Consider the following 21,292-nt stretch of genomic DNA (forward strand, 5'->3'; position numbering starts at 1 on the left):
CAGATTCTTCTATCTAAAGGTAAGGTTATAACTTTATAGAAAACCACAGAGACCTGATGGGAGAAATGAGTGACTTAGTTAAAGCTGGCTTATTTTCTTGGTTATGAAGATTCAAACTCATTGAGACATCATTTCTTCCCATCTTCATCTATAGACCCAGCATACTCTCCAACAAAACACCACCCAATTATTCAGCAAATTCTAACTAAAGCCGGGCACTACATGAGGGAGTAAAAAACTCTTAACTTCCAATGCAATATTGAAGAGCAGTCTTACAGAACTGATGTTACGCAGCTGTAACCCCCCTACCCCCTATCAAGTTACAGTAATTGCAGAGTGTGGTATCTAGGAAAGAACAGACTCATAGATCAATGAATGACACAGTGAAGAACAGCGGGTGCAGAAATAGAAACATATAAGTATCACTTACCAATCTTTGACAAAGGAGCTGATCAATACAACAGAAAAGAGAGAGAGAGAGTGCTTTCAATCTGTGATTGATAATGACATCCATATGCAAAAGGTTAGCCATTCACCTTCTTTGGTGGTGGTGGTGGTGGGGGGGGCTCTTTAACAGGCTCAAAGACCTGAAGGTCAGATGTGAAGGAAGAGAAGGTGACATAAAGAAAAGTTGAGATGGCCTTGGGTTTGGTTTCGACATTTTAAATACAACTGTGACAAATTTTATAAAAGAGGATGCTTATAGTCAATCTTTTCAGAATTAAAATTTTCTGCTTTGTAAAAGAAATAGTCAAGCCAAAGGTAAAATATTGTACAATATGTTGGAAAATATTTGCAATAGATTTATCTGAGAAAATGCTTGTCTGAAAGTGTCTAAAGAATCACGGATATTAATAAGAGAACTCTTATCAAAGTGTTGCTTTTGTAGTTTTCATATTTCTTTAATTGACCATAACTTTATTTATTTCAAGAGAAGGGTGGTCTAGATAGAGAGTATATTCTTGCCCCAAGTAGCTGTGTCTCGGCCAACATTAGCAGCATAGCTCCAGTCAATACAGGCTACAGCTCTCACATAATTCCAAAATTAAGGCAAATGCTCAAGTCATAGCAAAATTTCTTTCCATAAACAATCTCTTTATCTGCCCATTTCCATTGCTCACACTGCTGGGTAGACCTCTGAAACTCTCCTGTGTTTGCTTACTGCCTATCTAGTTCATAAATGTTTTTGGCTTAAATAAAATGCTAAATTTGATTTGTTTTGGTGTTTTCTGTAACCGCTGTGGCAAATGGATGGGCTTCTTCAAGGTTGCTGATGATGTGTGGTTGGCTAGGATGGAGGAGAAATCCCCAACTTCACTTTAAGTTTGCTGTGAACCTAAAAGTGTTTTAAAAAAATCAAAATCTCCCAGTAAATATTTCAAATGCAAGAATTCTTATCTTAATAGATGCTAAGGGCTTTACTACCCTGATTCTATAGCTCTCTCCATTTCACATTTATAATATATTGTTGATATAATATAGAAACAAACACACACACACACACACATGGTGGGGGGCAAATATATTGTGTTACAATTCTGTTTGCTTGCTTCCAAGAGATGCTTTTTAAGCTTTTTTGTTTGTTTGTTTGTTTGTTTGTTTGTTTGTTTTTGTTAAAGACCATGAATATCGTTGTTGGGATGCTAAATATTAATTAATTAAGCACATTTGTTTCCAGAGCCCAAATGGAAGCCTCTCCCTAAAGTACTGAACAACTAGTGCTAAGCTAGACAACCATCATCTTCTGTCCAATGGATAGTGTGGATCAAAGCAGATTCTGATGGCCCTGCTAATTTTGCAAATGCTACGTTTTTTATTTCCTCCAGAAGTCCTACATTAAAAGTTTATTTTCTCTCATTCGTGGAGGTAGGGACTGTGAAGCAATAACAAAATTGGAATGCTGTTGTTATAGCATCCCTGATCCAGGAAGTCTCATGTCCTTACCAGCAGAGGTGATAGTTACACAAAGTCACAGAACAAGGGGTGGTCATACAAGCCAACAGCAAGAAGAAAGTTATTTTCAAGACAAGACAGATAAGCCTGAAACAAGTTAACTTGTCAACATCTTGGACTTGAATTTTGAGCATCCCGGATTATAAGAACACAAATTTGCAAGTCTTAAATTTGCAGTCAGTCTATGGTGTTTTTCCAGATACCTATTATAGAGGGTCTGGATCATACACCATGAATATATAGTGGCCCTAAATCATCTAGTGTTGACCAAGGTGAGTTCAACTGTGTAAAATATTTATAAAGATGTACAGTGACTTAAAAGCACTCAATATATTACCAAACCTGGTTCAGTCTGTGCCCAGAGAGGCCAATTAAAACAGTCACATTGATAGTAATGAGATGGAAAAGGAGATTTATCCAATGTGACTACACTGGGAAGATGGGCAATAGTGCCCAGTGACCCCATCAAGTCCACCTTCAGTAAGGGAGTAACATTAAATTTTAAGTAGACGTCAGAGTATGCATAGCTAAGCAGTTCCAACCAAAGTGTGGTATGTTTCTCAATTTCCTCTTCATTGTCAAGACTCTTCACTGTCAGTATTGCCTGAAATATCTCCAGGAGACAAGGTTCCTCTCTGGCTGGAGCTAGGCTTCAGCATTTTGTCTCCCCACAAGAGATTCCTGGAGGAAATTCCAGTTTCTTGGAGCGTTTTGTTTTATTACTATGAAAGACAGACTCCAGGACACAAGTGCCTTCACTTGTACCAGGAAGATAGCAATTAAATCTATCACCTGTGTAATTAATATCAACTTCATTTCAGATACTGAAAGTGGAACAAGTATCTAGCTGCAAGCAGGGAGCAACTATCAGTGTACAACTGTATCTGAAAAACTATAGAACAGCCTTCAAAGGAGAAACCTTGAGTGGAAGTTGAAGATAATATTAGTAAGAGTTTTTTTTTTTGTTGTTTTTGTTTTTTTTTGGGTTTTTTTTTTTTTTTTTTTTTGGCTTGTACGAAGTGTTAGACTATTGTTCATGAGGCCCATGTGTCTAAAGGCTTACTTACATACTTACAGCTGAGATAAATGGGATGAGGTTGGACTCCTTGTTTGGTCACATGGGTGCTGGGTGGGGTTTAAATAGTCTATAATAGATATGTAATTAAGAGCACTTCTGACAGTATAGGATGTTTGTATTTGTTAGTATGGAGCTCATTTAATTCTACTTTAGATGGATTTTCATTGAATATATGCTTTAAAATTTATTAAATTAGTTTTAAAATTATACATAAACATGTGTATGTGCATATGTGCACATGTGCACATGTGCGTGTGTGTGTGTGTGTGTGTGTGTGTGTGTGTGTGTGTGTTATCAGAAACCATCTATCTTGGTTTATGAGATAGGGTTTCTCACTACAACCCATGACCTTCTGTGTAGGCTACACTATCCCACTGATCCCTGGGATTCCACACTTTTCTACCTCCTTTATGACATAAATACAAGGACTTCCTGTCATGCCTGGATGTTTTTATGTTTAGGCAATGTGGATCAAGCACATGTCCTCAAGGCTTTTGTGACAAATATTTTACCATCTGAGCCATCTACCATGCTTAAGTTAATTTTTTTTTTTATATAAAATTTCCTGAGGGATCACTGAGTGATAAAATGAATATGTCTCTTACCTTATATCACATACTGAAAGAATATTGAATATTTCATTAATGTGTTAAGTTATAGACATCAAGCTTTGATTCCTTGTACCTGATAGCTCTCTATGAACCTGTATTGTTATCAGCAGGTTTCTTTATGCCCCAAATCACAAAATTAAACATTAAAGAGGCCTAGAAATGAATACCTTCCTAAACTGAGATGAATTTAGTGTATTTTCTTATGAAATACCTCATATTAAGTGGGCATTATTAAATTATTCTCTAATTTCATACATTCAACAGTAACCTCACTTGCATTATTTCCCATGGCAGAAAGGGGCTACACTCCTGGTATTTAATCCAGCATAATTGATTAACTTTATTAATGGAGTTAAGCATTTAAAACTGTTGTATAAGGGGGCTGAGATTCTCTTCAGAGAGCTGGCCATGCCTGTCTCTCCTGTTGGGGCCTAAACTTTCCTAGGAACTCCCATAATTCTGTGTGTGTTTGTGTGTGTGTGTGTGTATGTGTGTGTGTGTGTGTATCTATTTTCATGGAGTTAATAGCTCTTGTGATAAACCCCTTATCCTCCAGTTTATAAGAAGACTATTAAATGAGTGAATAAATTGCATTTTAGCATGATGTTAGGAAGACAATGGCTTCAGGTTCTATCTTGAATGTTCATTAGACTTACTGAAAAAAATCATAGCTAAACAATGACATGTATATTAATATTTCACTATTGAACAGTTTCTATCTGTTCCCAGAGCCGATCCTATGCAATAGCACCCTGAGCTGATCCTGTGCTGCAGTGCTCCTTATACAAATTCCTCCGAGAGAGAGCTTGTCTCCCAGGACTGCTGACACACCTATGAGCACAGGTAAAACCACCACTTCTGCTCAAATACGTGGCCCAAAAGAAACTCGTTCAGAGCCATCAAGACACAGGAACCAAGGAAGAGAGAGGGACAGTATCCTTCTAGTTTCGGTCTGAACCCCAGAGCTGACCCTGTGCCACAGCTCACCATACCCAAACTCCTCCCTGAGAGAACTTGTCTCCCAGGAGTACTGACACACAGGCTTTCAGCATGGATGAGCCACAGTCAGAGACAGCAACACCAGCTAACACAAGAGATAACCGGATGACAAGAGTCAAGGGCAAGAACATAAGCAACAGAAACCAAGTCTACTTGGCATCATCACAATCCAGTTTTCCCACCACATCTAGCTCTGGAAACACCAACACACCAGAAAAGCAAGATTCAGATTTAAAAATCACATCTCATGATGATGATAGAGGACTTTAAGAAGGATATAAATAACTCCTTTTAAAGAAATACAGGATAAAACAGATAGACATGTTGAAGCACTTAAAGAGGAAACACAAAATCACTTAAAGAATTTCAGGACAACACAACAAAATGGATGAAGGAATTGAACAAAGCCATCCAAGATCTAAACTATATAAACATACTAAGTCAACTGGAAAACCACAAATGTCCCAACAGAAAAATGAGCAAAGGAGACAGGGCCATGTAGGAAAGCCATGTTTAGGAAGACAGGTGGCAAGGAATGAGGAAAAAACGTTTCTCTACAGCTTCAGGAGTCCAGGACCACTGCCACCAGTTCACATGTTACCAATTCACACCTGCCATCAATTCACACTTGGGGGACCATTTTGATGTTTGATCTCCAGAACTATAAAGATAATGAATTTTGTGTGTTTATCAGTGTGTGTGTTTTTAAAAGTATCAAATTTAGTGAAAGTCTGTACAGCAGTAATAGAAATTAATACCATTTCTAATTTAAAACAAATAAGGAAAGAATTATATTGTTCCTTTTCAATGGTGTGAATGCAAAGCACTGGAGAGGTCAATACCACTGCTCACACATGCAGTTGACGGAAGTGTGGATTACTATACCCTCTGGGGACTGCTATTTCGGAATGTTTCAAATACTTTGTTATTTTTTGTTTGTTTATGTTTTCGTTTTTAAGAAAAGTTTCAGCTAGCTTAGGATGGATTTGCCCACCTGATTCTCTTGCCTCAATTTCTCAAGTGCCGGAATTACAGACATGCATTTCCATGCCTGGCTCTGGCAGTTTCTTAGTTTTCTTTCCTGATGCTGTAATAAAGTACTAGACAAAAGAAAAAGATTATTTCATTATTGATATTGTCTTGTTATGTTTTACCTTATTAGACAAAAATAACTGAGTGTAATGTCTTAACATAAGGAATTATCAAACTTCTCCTTTAACAGTTTTAGTTTTGTTTAGTTATTTGTTACTCAAGCTCTGGTACAAACATGCATTTGTATAAGCCAAAGATTGTGTATTAAAATGACAGCTAACATGTAAAATGAGAGAATAATTATACACAACATGTCAATAGACTAGACAAACTGGCCAGTACTACCGTTGGGATTGTTATGGTCTTAGTATCCTATGGGATTACACTTCAAAAGGAGGGAACATACATATGACATTGACATGAATCAGAAATAGATATCACCAGCAGAATAATCTTGCCACTACGTCTATATATGGATAGTTGTCAAATGTAGACACTTTTACTATTTTAGAGAATAAAGGAAACTGACAACAATAAGCAAAAATAACAATTAAATCCTCATCTCCAAGCAGTAACTTTTTATAGAATTGAGATCATGACAAAATATTAGCTAAATCAATGGTCTATGCCTCACCAGAATTCAATATATCACTACAAAACAGATTTGGTAACTTGGTCTAATAATATAGTTGTCAACATAAACTTTTAAAAAATTATTTTAACTATTTTTGAGATGTTCATACATGTATACTACATCTTCATTGCTCCTGTTCCTTTTTCTCAACCTCTACTTCCTTGATGTTCTCCTCTCTCAATTTGTGACTTTTCTTCTTTAATTATTATTGATACATATACATATATAGGTATCAACTTGAATACATAGATAAGCACAGTATGTACAACTTATTGAGTCCATTAACACACATACCAACACATACACACATATAAACACCCACCCACACACACATGCATATATATATATATACATTAGAATACATACACACACACACACACACAAATTTTGATATATACACTAAATAGTTTGAAATGGAAGATAGAGTACTGTACTTTAGCTTTCTATATTGGTGCCACTTTACTTTGTTCATGGTTCTGTTTCTATTGATCATTGTTAGACTAAGTTTGGTGTAAGAAAACCATTAAGCATTCCACTTAGTATCTTTTATATACACATGGAATGGCATTTAATGTGTTAGCTACATTACTTGTCTTCCAAAGTAAATTTGAAAATAGACTGTATGAGACACTTGTATAACTTCTTTTTTGAAGATCACAGCTACTCTAAAAATACTCAGTTCATACAATGGGGCAGAAGGACTGGTTGTGTTCAATTGTAAAGACCTCATCAAATATTTGTAATAGAACAAGTCATTTGCTTCTAAGCAAAAGCTAAAGCAGACTAGGGTAGAATTTTCTATTTGATATATAAAATTTTAGGAGAAAATTACTCTGTGTTAAATAGAATTGTAACATGTCCTTCTAATAATGAGTTCCTTGCCTATACCAAGTGATAAGAAATTATTGATCAGATCACAAAGAGGGTAATTCATTACTTAGAAAAATTCATGTCAGTATGAAAACATCTTGAGTTAAATGCTTATATGTTTAGTTTTTCTTTTCACTGTTATACCTTATTAAATAATACTTTCTGCCCTCATCATTTTCATTTTAAAAAACATTGGAATGTCTAATAACCAATATAGGATTTCTGAGAAAATCATGTAAAACTATAGTGTTGGATCTTATTGCTGATAGATACATTATTCCCAAGCCTAGGTTTTGTATCATTTCACTATTTCTGCTGGTTAGGAATCTGTGCCTGCCTTAGCTACGTATTTTATCACAGTTTTGTGATAGAAATGGATAAGGCTCTTTATTTATTTTTTATTTATTTATTTTCCTGAATCTTCAGCCTTCAAAAGGAACTGCCCTTCCAGGCTTGTTCCGGGAAACTGTCAGGTATGAGTTATTATTAGCACCACTTCATGACAAGGATTTCCCCAGGGTAAGTGACCCAAAGGAGAATAAGACAGTGAAGACTGTTCAACACATGTCTTTTTTTTTTAATGTGTGTGTGTGTGTATTACATGCTAATCATGGTTTCCCTCCCCCAGCTCCCCCCACTCTTCCCCACCTCATCACCCTTCCAACCCCACATTTCTTCCTCCTCCTTCACATCCAAAAACAGGCCAAAATAACAAGAATTTAAAAGTAAAAACAAGCGAACAAAGCACACACATGCACAGACACACTCCAACACACTCATACAAACATGCACACATACTCACATATACACTCATACACACATACATACACACATGCTCACACACACATTTATACATGCAACACACACTCATACACACACAGTCTCTCACACACAGACACACACAACACACACAGACAACACAATCTTCTTGTAACGTACTCTGTAAAGGGCATCCTGTAACTTTTGAGGCATTGTATCAGTTTAAGGCAAATCATGAAATTCAAATCCCCTTTAAAGGCAAGGGTCTACACAGTGATGGGAAAATAGGAAGAGAGAATTGTTTTGGGTCATCTAAGATGGTCTCTACCCATAACAAGGTTGTGCAAAGTATAATGTCAATTTTGGATAACTTGGTAATTAACATGTTTATATCAGAACATTTGCTTGAGGAATAAATAGAAAATCTGATATTTAATGGTACAGTATCTTTATAGTAAGGATCACATATAGCTCTTGATAACACTTTCTAGCATGGTCTGAGCTTTCAAGGGTCATAATACATTTGTTACATAGGAAAGAACAGCAATGCTCTGTTTTTTCTTATGGCTGTGGCCCCATGCCATCCATCCATGCTTGAATAACTAGATAATTATTAATTTACTCCTGTATGCCTGCTAGTTTTTGTTTTGTTACTGAAGACATAATTCATTCTTGTTTCAGTTTGCAATGTTGAAGCATTGAAGCCAGCAGAACCCGTAAGTGGAAAGAAACTATGTTGGTATTTTGAGAATAAAGTAGAAAGAGAACAGTTGTTAATCTCTTTTATCTTCTGTGGAAGACTGGAGATGTGAAATATAAAATAGCTTATTTAGTAAAGTGCTTGCCACACAAAAATGAAGAACTAAGTTTGACCCCAAGCATTCAGGTAAATAAAAAGTTGGGTGTGGTGCCATATCCTTGTAATCTTAGTACTGAAGAGTTGGGGACAAGAGGTTGGCTGCAGAGCTTTATCCAGAAGCTTACCCAAATCAGGAGCCACAGTTCCCCGAGAAACACTGTCTCTAAAGTCAAAGTGGAAAGCTCCTGGGGAGCAATAGTATATATACATACACTATTATACATACATACATACATATATATACATATATATATATATATATATATATATATATATATATATATATATATATGTTATGTGTTATGTTGTTCTGTTGTGTGTTATGTGTTAAATAGTATACATAATATATTACACATTGCATACCATATATTAATATAATATGAAATACATAATACACATTTAATATATTCTATAAACTAAAGAAGAGTAGTGTTTCCTATACTGAGGAACTTGTTTAGATATTCACTTTGAAGAACAGGACAACAATATTTACTAAAGGAGAAAACCCTAGAAATTAGATAAAAGAGAAGTTTTAGAATTCTCAAACAATTGGAAATCCTTCCTTCCTTCCTTCCTTCCTTCCTTCCTTCCTTCCCTTCTTCCTTTCTTCCTTCCTTCCTTCTTGCCTGCCTGCCTGCTTGCCTTCCTCCCCTCTTTTCTTACCTCTCTCCCTTCCTCCATTACCTCCTTGTCCTCCTCTTCTGTCTCTGAGTCTGTCTCTCTGTGTCTGTCTCTCTGTCTCTCTCTGTCTCTCTGTCTCTCTCTGTCTCTCTCTGTCTCTCTGTCGCTCTATCTCTCTGTCTCTCTGTCTCTCTGTCTCTGTCTCTGTCTCTCTGTCTCTGTCTCTGTCTCTGTCTCTGTCTCTCTCTCTCTCTCTCTCTCTCTCTCTCCTATTAGTCTATAACCTCAACACAGGCATCTTTGGCCCAGGCTGCTTGAATTTGCAGAGCTCCTCACTCTCCCATGTGTTGCATGTGTTGTGCATACATACATGCAACACTATCTCCAGTTCTATTTCTTTCTTTTGTGGAATTCTTCCTTCAGATAAAAGTTACTTTTGCCTAAGAAACTTATTTAAAATGTTTATCATCTCTATCTTTCAGTGGAAGAAAACTAATAACTATTTAGAGATTCAATCTCACCCAACCAAAAGGCCTATTATTGAGAAGTCAAAGAATAGACACTACTAGGGGTACAAAGATGTATAGAGAAGATGTATAGAGTGAAGACTGTCATCCATATACACTATGGGTTAGAATGTAGACTAGCACAGCCACTGTTGGGATAGGTGTGGATGAGTGGATAGAGAAAGTGTCCTGTATAAATAAGGGGACTTCACTGAGCGGTTAGAAGAATAGTCATTTCTACAGGGAAAGAGAAGGGCTGGAGATGATCTCGTTAAGCTGAGGACCCAAACTCAGAATGACAGGCATTGTATATTTTCTCTCAAATGTGGAAGGAAGATTTAAATGTATGAGATAATAAAGTAGAGGGGTTATTATCTGGAAAAATAGAAGGGAACCAGTGGGAAAGTAGAGTGAGAAAAGAGAAAATTGGGGTGAATATGGTCAAAGTATATTTTATAAATGAATAAGAATGTAATGCAGTTCATTATTTTCCACAACGAATCCATGTTAATAATAAAATAACTTGGTTTTTAGAAATTCATTTTAACTGTCTGAACTGAAAATATTTTATTGTAAGATTTATATTTTCTACCTGTCAGAATTAATACAGTATAGAAATCTTGCCTCCTACCCGAAAATAACAGCAGTTATGTCAAAGTAAAAATGTAGTGAGATTTTTGTTGGAATCCACATTTTTATATAATCATAACAGTCATATTTTTATAGTTAAATGATTAACTGTTTTGATGCTAGATCTAATTAAAAATTATTCTCTATTTCTTATCATTTTTAGTTGTAGAACTATGTGTGGGGGTGGGTGGGGGAGAACTTGTCAATCATCTAAAGTATTTCTTCTCATTTCTTTCTTTAATTAAATAATGAGAATTTCATACATGAGCACAGCATTTACATCATTTCTACTGCTAGTTCCTTCCTCCAACTCCCCCCGTGTCTCTTCCACTGCCTCTCAAATTCAAATATATTCTATGAATCCAGGGACATCTGCCTTGTATTTTGAGAGAGGATCTTATGAGGAAGTGTGCCTTCTTGTTTGGGTACAATGAATGGCTAGAGACCTCCAGGGATCAACTTGTCCTCACCTCCTCAGCACTGGGACTACAAATATACTATACCACAAAACATCCATGCCCATATAATTTGGAGAATCCTTTTAAATTTGCTCAAAGATATATGTGTTTAGGGTTGACCAATTGGATAACCTAACGGGTGTCTTTTCCCTGGAGAAGGTTGGATACCTCTCTCTTAACAATCAGAAACTGCTTATACCGCTTCCTCTGGGTAAATTGTGAGACACTTATACATTCACATTCTCGTGTCAGCTAGTGTCATTGTATTTTTCTTGCTCAGAAGACTATATTGTTAAGCTATCATGACTGCATTTTTATTGTCCTATATAGAAGATACTCTCATCAAACATAATGTTCCTCTAGATATGTAATATTTTCATCTCCTGCAGTACAATGTGACCTGAGCTTGTGGTGTGGGAGTTGCACTGTAAATGGATTAACGGACTTGGCATTTAATGGGTATTTGTTTTTTTTTTTTTTTTGCACTTTGGCCAGCTTTAGAGTTCTGTGATAGTCTCCATCTGCTGCAACACCAAGCTCCTTTGAAGAGGAGTATTCACTACATTTATCTGTGGGTATGAATTTTAAATTAAGGGCTCTGAGGTTAGTTTTTTGTTTTTTGTTTTTGTTGTTGTGTTTTGTTTTGTTTTGTGTGGAGAATAATAGATAGATAATAGATAATAGATAATTAGTTTCCCCAGAACAAATTTTGATCAATGTTCTCCCTCCAGACACAAAATAATCACAACAACAAATTCACTAAATAAAGATAGAATATTAAAAACAGTAAGGGAAAAAGGTAAAGTACCATATAATACAGACCTATTAGAATTACACCAGACTTCTCACCAGAGACTATGAAAGCCAGAAGATCCTGGACAGATGTTATACAGACCTAAGCAAACACAAATGCCAGCCCAGGCTACTATACCCAGCAAAACTCTCAATTACCATAGATGGAGAATCCAAAGTATTCCACTGTAAAACCAATTCACACATTATCTTTCCATAAGTCTAGCCCTTCAAAGAATAATAAAGGGAAAACTCCAACACAAGGAGGGAAACTATGCCCTAGAAAAAACAAGAAAGTAATCCTTCAACAAAACTTAAAGAAGATTGCATTAAGAACAGAATTCCAATGCTAACAATAAAAATAACAGGAAGCAATGACTTTTCCTTAATATCTCTTAATATCAATGGACTCAATTCCCCAATAAAAAGACATAGTCTAACACACTGGCTACATAAACAAGACCCAACTTTTGCTGCTTACAGGAAACCGACCTCAGGGTAAAAGACAGACACTACCTCAGAGTAAAAGGCTGGAAAACAATTTTCCAAGCAAATGGTTCCGAACAAGCTGGAGTAGCCATTCTAATATCGAACAAAATGGACTTCCAACCGAAAGTTATCAAAAAAGACAAAGAGGGACACTTCATACTCATCAAAGCTAAAATCTTCCAAGATGAACTCTCAGTTTTGAATATCTATGCTCCAAATGCAAGAGCATCCACATTCATTAAAGAAACTAAATTAAAGCTCAAAGCACACATCACAACCACACAATAATAGTGGGAGCCTTCAACATCCCACTCTCACCAGTGGACAGATCCTGGAAACAGAAACTAAACAGAGACACAGTGAAACTCACAGAAGTTATGAAACAAAAGGATTTAACAGATATCTACAGAACATTTTATCCTAAAACAAAACGATATACCTTCTTCACAGTTGGCACCTTCTCCAAAATTGACAATATAATTGGTTACAAAACAAGCCTCAATAGATAGAAAAATATTGAAATTATCCCATGCATACTATCAGTAAATGAAGGACTAAAGCTGATCTCCAATAACAATATAAATAATACAAAGCGAACATTCACGTGGACACTGAACAAAACTCTACGCAATGAAAACTTGGTCAAGAAAGAAATAAAGAAAGAAATTAAAGACCTTTTTAGAGTTGAATGAAAATGAAACCACAGCATACCTGAAATTATGGGACACAATGAAAGCAGTCCTAATAGAAAAACTCAGCTCCAAAACTTTTTGAGTGCCTCCAAAAAGAAAATAGAAAGAACATACACAAGCAGCTTAACTGCATACCTAGAAGCTCTAGAACTAAAGGAAGCAAATTTATCCAAGAGGAGTAGACAGCAGGAAATAATCAAATTCAGGGATGAAATCAAGCAAGTGGAAATAAAAAGAACTATACACAGAATCAACCAAACCAGGAGCTGGTTCTTTGAGAAAATCAACAAGATAGATAAATCCTTAGCCAGACTAACTAGAGGGCACAGGGACAGTATACTAATTAACAAAATCAGAAATCAAAAGGGAGACATAAAAACAGAACCTTAGGAAATCAAAAACATCATCAGATCCTACTACAAAAAACCATACTCAACAAAACTGGAAAATATGGATGAAAGGGACAATTTTCTATACAGATACCAGGTCCCCAAATTAAATCAGGATCAGATTGACTATCCAAACCATCCCATATCCCATAAAAAAATAGAAGCAGTCATTAATAGTCTCGAGACCAAAAAAAAGTCCTGGACTAAATGGGTTTAGTGCAGCTTTCTATCATAACTTCAAAGAGGACCTAATTCCAATTCTTCTCAAACTATTCCACAAAATAGAAACAGAAGGTACTCTACCCAATTCATTCTATGAAGCCACAATTACTCTGATACCTAAACCACAGAAAGATCCAAAAAAGAAAGAAAACTTCAGACCAATTTGACTTAAGAATATCGATGCAAAAACATTTAATAATATTCTCACAAACAGAATCCAAGAACACATCAAAACAATCATCCATCATGATCACGTAGGCTTCATACCAGGATGCAGGGATGGTTTAATATTCAGAAATCCATCAGCATAATCAACTATATAAAAAAAAACGCAAGGGCAAAAACCACATTATCTTCTCAGTAGATGCTAAGAAAGCATTTGACAAAATCCAACACCCATTTGTGATAAAAGTCTTGGAAAGATCAAGAATTCAAGGCCCATACCCAAACATAATAAAAGCAATATAACAGCAAACCAGTAGCCAATATCAAATTAAATGGATAGAAACTTGAAGCAATCCCACTAACATTAGGGACTAGACAAGGCTAAACACTCTCTACCTGCCTATTCAATATAGTATGTGAAGTCCTAGCCAGAACAATTGGAAAACAAAAGGACATCAAGAGGATACAAACTGGAAAGGAAGAAGTCAAAATATCCCTATTTGCAGATGATATGATAGTATATATAAGTGACACTAAAAATTCCACCAGAGAACTCCTAAACCTGATAAACAGCTTCAATGCAGTAGCTGGATATAAAATTAACTCAAACATCAGTGGCCTTTCCCTACACAAAGGATAAACAGGATGAGAAAGAAATTAGGGGAAAGACACCCTTCACAATAGTCACAAATAATATAAAATACTCTGGTATGACTCTAAGGAAGTAAAAGATCTGTATGATAAGAACTTCAAGTCTCTGATGAAAGAAATCGAACAAATCAGAAGATGGAAAGATCTCCCATGCTCATGGATTGGCAGGATTTAATATAGTAAAAAGTGGCTATCTTGCCGAAAGCAATCTACAGATTCAATGAAGTCCCTATCAAAATTCCAACTCAATTTTTCTCCAATTTGGAAAGGGCAGTATACAAATCATCTGGAATAACAAAGAAACATAGGATAGTAAAAACTATTCTCAACAATAAAAGAACCTCTGGTGGAATCACTATGCCTGAACTTAAACTGTACTACAGAGCAATTGTGATAAAATCTGCATGGTACTGGTACAATGGCACACTCATAGATCAATGAAATAAAATTGAAGACCCAAAAATGAACCCAAACACCTATGGTCACTTGATCTTTGACAAAGGAGGTATAACCATCTAGTGGAAAAAAGACAGCATTTTCAACAAATGGTGCTGGCTCAACTGGTGGTTAACATGTAGAAGAATGCACATTGATCCAGTTTTATCTTCTTGTACAAAGCTGCTTTGAACATAGTGGAGAATGTGTTCTTATTACCAGTTTGAACTTCTTCTGGGTACATGTCCGGGAGTGGTATTGCTGGATCTTCTGGTAGTACTATGTCCAATTTTCTGAGGAACCTCCAGACTGACTTCCAGAGTGATTGTATAGGCATGCAATCCCATCAGCAATAGAGGAGTGTTCCTCTTTCTCCACATCCTTGCCAGCATCTGCTGTTACCTGAATTTTTGATCTTAGCCATTCTGAATGGTGTGAGGTGGAATCTCAGAATTGTTTTGATTTGCATTTTCCTGATGATTTAGGATGTTGAACATTTTTTCAGGTGCTTCTCAGCCATTCAGTAGTCCTAAAAGTATTGAGAATTCTTTCTTTAGCTCTGTACCCCATTTTCTAATGGGGTAATTTGAATTTCTGGAGTCCAGCTTCTTCAGCTCTTTGTATTTATTGGATATTAGTCCCCTATCATATTTAGGATTGATAAAAATCCTTTCCCAATCTGTTGGCAGCCTTTTTGTCTTATTGACAAATGTCTTTTGCCTTACAGAAGCTTTGCAATTTTATGGGTCCCATTTGTCAATTCTTGATCTTACAGCACAAGCCATTGCTGTTCTATTTTGTAATTTTTCCCAGGTGTCCATATATTCTAGGCTTTTCCCCACTTTCTCCTCTATTAATTTCAGTGTCCCTGGTTTTATGTGAAGGTCTTTGATCCACTTAGACCTGAGCTTTGTACAAGGAGATAAGAATGGATTAATTCACATTCTTCTACATGATAACCATGCCAGCACCATTTGATTTAAATGCTGTCTTTTTTCCACTGGATGGTTTTACTTTCCTTGTCAAAGATCAAGTGATCATAGGTGTGTGGATTCATTTTTGGGTCTTCAGTTCTATTCCATTGATCTATCTGTCTGTCACTATACCAGTACCATGCAGTTTTTATCACAATTGCACTGTAGTACAGCTTAATGTCAGGCATGGTGATGCCACCAAAAGTTCTTTTATTGTTGATAATAGTTTTTGTTATCCTAGGTTTTTTATTATTTCAGATGAATTTGCAAATTGCCCTTTCTATCTCAGTGAAGGATTGAGTTAGAATTTTGGTGGGGATTGCATTGAATCTGTAGATTGCTTTTTGCAGGATAGCCATTTTTACTATATTAATCCTGCCAATCCATGAGCATGGGAGATCTTTACATCTTCTGAGTTCTTCAATTTCTTTCTTCAGAGAATTGAAGTTCTTATACAGGTCTTTCACTTCCTTACTTAGAGTCACACCAAGGTATTTTATATTATTTGCCACTATTGTGAAGGGTGTTGTTTCCCTAATTTCTTTCTCAGTCCATTTATCCTTTGTATAGAGAAATGCCATTGATTTTTTTGTTTGAGTTAATTTTTTATCCAGCTACTGCACTGAAGCTGTTTATCAGGTTTAGGAGTTCTCTGGTGGAATTTTTGGGGTCACTTATATATACTATCATATCATCTTCAAATAGTGATATTTTGACTTCTTCATTTCCAATTTGTATCCCCTTGATCTCTTGTTTTCTAACTATCCTGGCTAGAATTCAAGTACTATATTGAATAGGTAGGGAGAAAGTTGGCAGTCTTGTCTAGTCCCTGATTTTAGTGGGATTGCTTTGAGTTTCTCTCCATTTAGTTTGAAGTTGACTACTGGTTTGCTGTATATTGCTTTTATTATGTTTATGTATGGGCCTTGAATTCCCGATCTTTCCAAGACTTTTATCATGAAGGGATGTTGGATTTTGTCAAATGCTTTCTCAGCATGTAACAAGATGATCATGTGGTTTTTTTTCCTTTGAGTTTGCTTATATAGTGGAGTACGTTGACAGATTTTTGTATGTTAAACCATCCCTGCATCCCTGGGATGGAGCCTACTTGGTGATGATGATGATCATTTTGATGTGTTCTTGGATTCAGTTTGCCAGGATTTTATTGAGTATTTTTGCATTGACATTTGCAACCTCCCCCTCAGCCTGAAGCAGGCTGAGCCAGACCTTGAATTTGCTGCCAATAAGGAGATTACCTAGGGTGGAGCTTTCTTCCCTAGATCACTCTATTGTTCAGCCACATTCACTGTTCCTTTTCAAGATACTGCTACCTGCTGAGAGGCCCCTGGAGCTATTCTGGCAACTATGCCCTATCCTGCATGTAGTCTCCTGCAGCTGGTTCCAGGCTCCAAGAATGAACCTGCAGGGGATGGTTTCCCTCCCCCCCTTCTTTATAAGTAGGATCCCCATTAAACCTTTGAGCCTTGAACAGACTACCTTGTCTTGGTTTCCATTATTTCTTGACCAGCCTAGGTTCCCTCTTCTCTTTCACCTCTGGTTGTCTCCCAGGCTTGAACCCGAACATGAGAGCCACAGGCTGGCCCCAACAGATATTCATAAGGGATATTGGTCTGAAGTACTTTTTAATTGTTGGATCTTTGTGTGGTTTGGGCATCAGAGTAATTGTGGCTTTATAGAATGGAATTAGGTCTTCTTTGAAGGTGTGATAGAACTCTTCACTAAACCCATCTGGTTCTGGGATTTTTTTTTTTTTTTTTTTTTTTTTTTTGGTTTGGAGACTATTGATGACTGCTTCTATTTCTTTAGGGGAAATGGGACTGTTTGGCTCGTTAATCTGATCCTGATTTAACTTTGGTACCTGTTATCTGTCTAGGAAGTTGTCCATTTCATCCAGGTTTTCTAGTTTTGTTGAGTATAGCCTTTTGTAGTAGGATCTGATGATGTTTTGGATTTCCTCAGGTTCTGTTGTTATGTCTTCTTTTTCATTTTTTTTATTTTGTTAATTAGGATACTGTCCCTGTGCCCTCTAGTTAGTCTGGCTAAGGGTTTATCTATCTTGTTGATTTTCTTGAAGAACCAGCTCCGGGTTTGGTTGATTCTTTGACTAGTTCTTTTTGTTTCCACTTGGTTGATTTCAGCCCCGAGTTTGATTATTTCCTGCTGTCTATTCCTCTTGGGTGAATTTGCTTCCTTTAGTTATAGAGATTCTAGGTGTGCTGTCAGCCTGCTAGTGTATGCTCTCTCTAGTTTTTTTTTAGGGAGGTACTCAGGGCTATGAGTTGTCCTTTTAGGACTGCCTTTATTGTGTCCCATAAGTTCGGGTATGTTGTGGCTTCATTTTCATTAAACTTTAAAAAGTCTTTAATTTCTTTCTTTATTTCATCTTTGATAAAGGAATCATTGAATAGAGTGTTATTCAGTTTCTACGTGAATGTTGCCTTTCTATTATTTATGTTGTTATTGAAGATCAGCCTTAGTACGTGGTGATCAGACAGGCTGCATGGGATGATTTCAATATTTTTTATCTGTGGTAGCCTGTTTTGTGACCAATTATATGGTCAATTTTGGATGAGGTATCATGTGGCACTGAGAAGAAGGTATATCCTTTTGTTTTAGGATAAAATGTTCTGTAGATATCTATTAAATCCATTTGTTTCATAACTTATGTTAGTGTCCATGTGTCTCTGTTTAGTTTCTCTTTTCAGGATCTGTCCATTGGTGAGAGTGGGGTGTTGAAGTTTTCCACTATTATTGTGTGAGGTGCAATGTGTGCTTTATGCTTTACTAAAGTTTCTTTAATGAATTTGGCTGCCCTTGTATTTGGAGCATAGATATTCAGAATTGAGAGTTCATCTTGGTAGATTTTACCTTTGATGAGTATGAAGTGCCCCTCCTTGTCTTTTTTGATAATTTTGGGTTGGAAGTCAATTTTATTTGATATTAGAATGGCTACTCCAGCTTGTTTCTTCGGACCATTTGCTTGGAAAATTGTTTTCCAGCCTTTCACTCTGAGGTAGTATCTGTCCTTTTCCCTGAGGTCGGTTTCCTGTAAGCAACAAAATGTTGGGTCCTGTTTTTGTAGCCAGTCTATTAGGCTATGTCTTTTTATTGGGGAATTGAGTCCATTGATGTTAAGAGAAATTAAAGAAAAGTAATTGTTGCTTCCTGTTATTTTTGTTGTTAAAGTTGGGATTCTGTTCTTGCTGCTCTCTTCTTTTAGGTTTGTTGAAGGATTACTTTCTTGCTTTTTCTAGAGTGTAGTTTCCGTCCGTGTGTTGGTGTTTTCCCTTTATTATCCTTTGAATGGCTCGATTCCTGGCAAGATATTGTGTGAATTTGGTTTTTATCATGGAATACTTTTGTTTCTCCATCTATGGTAATGAGAGTTTTGCTGGGTGTAGTAGCCTGGCCTGGCATTTGTGTTTTCTTAGGGTCTATATAATATCTGTCCAGGATTCTGGCTTTCATAGTCTTCATTCTCATCTACTCCTATTATCAGTAGGTTCGGTCTTCTTGTTGTGCCCTGAATTTCCTGGATGTTTTGATTTAGGATATTTTTGCATTTTCTTTGATTGTTGTGTCCATGTTCCCTATGGAATCTTCTGCACCTAAGATTCTCTCTTCCATCTCTTGTATTCTGTTGGTGGTGCTTGCGTCTATGGTTTCAGATTTCTTTCCTAGGATTTATATCTCCAGCATTGTCTCACTTTGGCTTTTCTTTATTGTTTCTACTTCCCTTTTTAGGTCTTGGATGGTTTTGTTCAATTCCATCACCTGTTTGGTTGTGTTTTCTTGTAATTCTTTAAGGATTTCTATCTCTTTAGCAGTGTTCTCCTGTATTTCTTTAAGTGAGTTATTAAAGCCCTTCTTAATGTCCTCTACCAGCATCATGAGATACGATTTTCAATCCCAGTCTTGCTTTTCGGGTGTGTTGGGGTATCCAGGTCTGGCTGAGGGGGGAGTGCTGGGTTCTGATGATGGTGGGTGGTCTTGGTTTCTGTTAGTAAGATTCTTATGTTTGCCTTTCGCTATCTGGTAATCTCTGGAGTTAGTTGTTATAGTTGTCTCTGGTTGGAGCTTGTTCCTCCTGTGATTCTGTTAGCTCCTGTCAGCAGACCTGGGAGTCTAGCTCTTTCCTTAGTCTCAGTGGTCAGATTACTCTCTGCAGGCAAGCTCTCCTCTTGCAGGGAAGGTGCACAGATATCTGGAATTCAGACCTGCTACCTGGCTGAAGATGAAGGTCCGAAATAGGGCCTGTCCTAGAAGATGTGTTGCCTCTGCAGTCTGCAAGCTCATTTGCACAGACTGGTGTCCGAGGAACACTGGACACAAGATGGCTCTCTCACCTGCTCTGGTGGTCAGAGCCCTCCCAGGCAGACAACTCTCCTCTGGCAGAATAGGTGCCCAGATGTCTGGAGCCTGAAACGGGGGTCTGTCCCAGTAGCTGTGTTGCTTCTGCTTGTCCCAGAAGTTGTGTCGCTCCTGCAGTCTGCTTGCTCACCCTTTGCAGTCCATGTGCTGACCTGGGCAGACTGGTCTCTGAGGGACCCAGGACCCAAGATGGTTCCCTCACTTGCTTCAAAAGAATCCTCCTGGGCGGACACCTCTCCTCTGGAGGGGAAGGTGCCCACATGTCTGGAGCCTGAAGAGGGGTCTGTCCCAGAAGCTGTGTCACTTCTGCCTGTCCCAGAAGCTGTGTAGCTTCTGTAGTCTGCACCTTCACCTGTGCAGACTAGACTCTGAGGGACCCTGGACCCAACATGGCTCCCTCACCTGCTCCTGCAGAGCCCTCTTGGGCGGACACCTCTCCTCTGGTGGGGAATGCTTTCTTTTTCTATTCTTGCACTTAAAACTTTATCTATCTTTTAAGGTAAGATGAATTTTTTGGTTACAACACAGAGTTTGGTCTTTGTTTCTTTTTTTTTTCTTTCTCTCTTCTCTTTCTTTCTTTCTTTCTTTCTTTCTTTCTTTCTTTCTTTCTTTCTTTCCTTCCTTCCTTCCTTCCTTCCTTCCTTCCTTCCTTCCTTCCTTCCTTCTTTTTTTTTTTTTCTAGACAGGGTTTCTCTGTGTAGCCCTGGCTGTCCTAGAACTCACTCTGTAGACCAGGCTGGCCTCGAACTCAGAAACTCACCTGCCTCTGCCACCTAAGCGCTGGGATTAAAGGTATGTGCCACCACTGCCCGGCCTGGTCTTTGTTTCTTAACTATTCAACTAACCAACCTCTTATGATAGTAAAGTTGAAGCCATTAATACTTAAAGTTATTTTGTGTGTGGATTGCTGCCTTCTATTCCTAAAGCTGTGTACTGAAGTTCTATCTTAGTTCTAATTTCAATATTTGAGGCTCTTTATTTCTGTAATCTCTTGGTTTTGACTAGTTCTCCTGTCATTCCAGTGTATAGCTCTGGTATTTTCTGGGTATTTGGTTCGGTAGGTGTGACTTCTTTTAGTCTC

The sequence above is a fragment of the Mus musculus genome, chromosome 1 (assembly GCF_000001635.26).
Source record: "Mus musculus strain C57BL/6J chromosome 1, GRCm38.p6 C57BL/6J".
In the NCBI taxonomy this organism is placed as follows: Eukaryota; Metazoa; Chordata; class Mammalia; order Rodentia; family Muridae; genus Mus; species Mus musculus.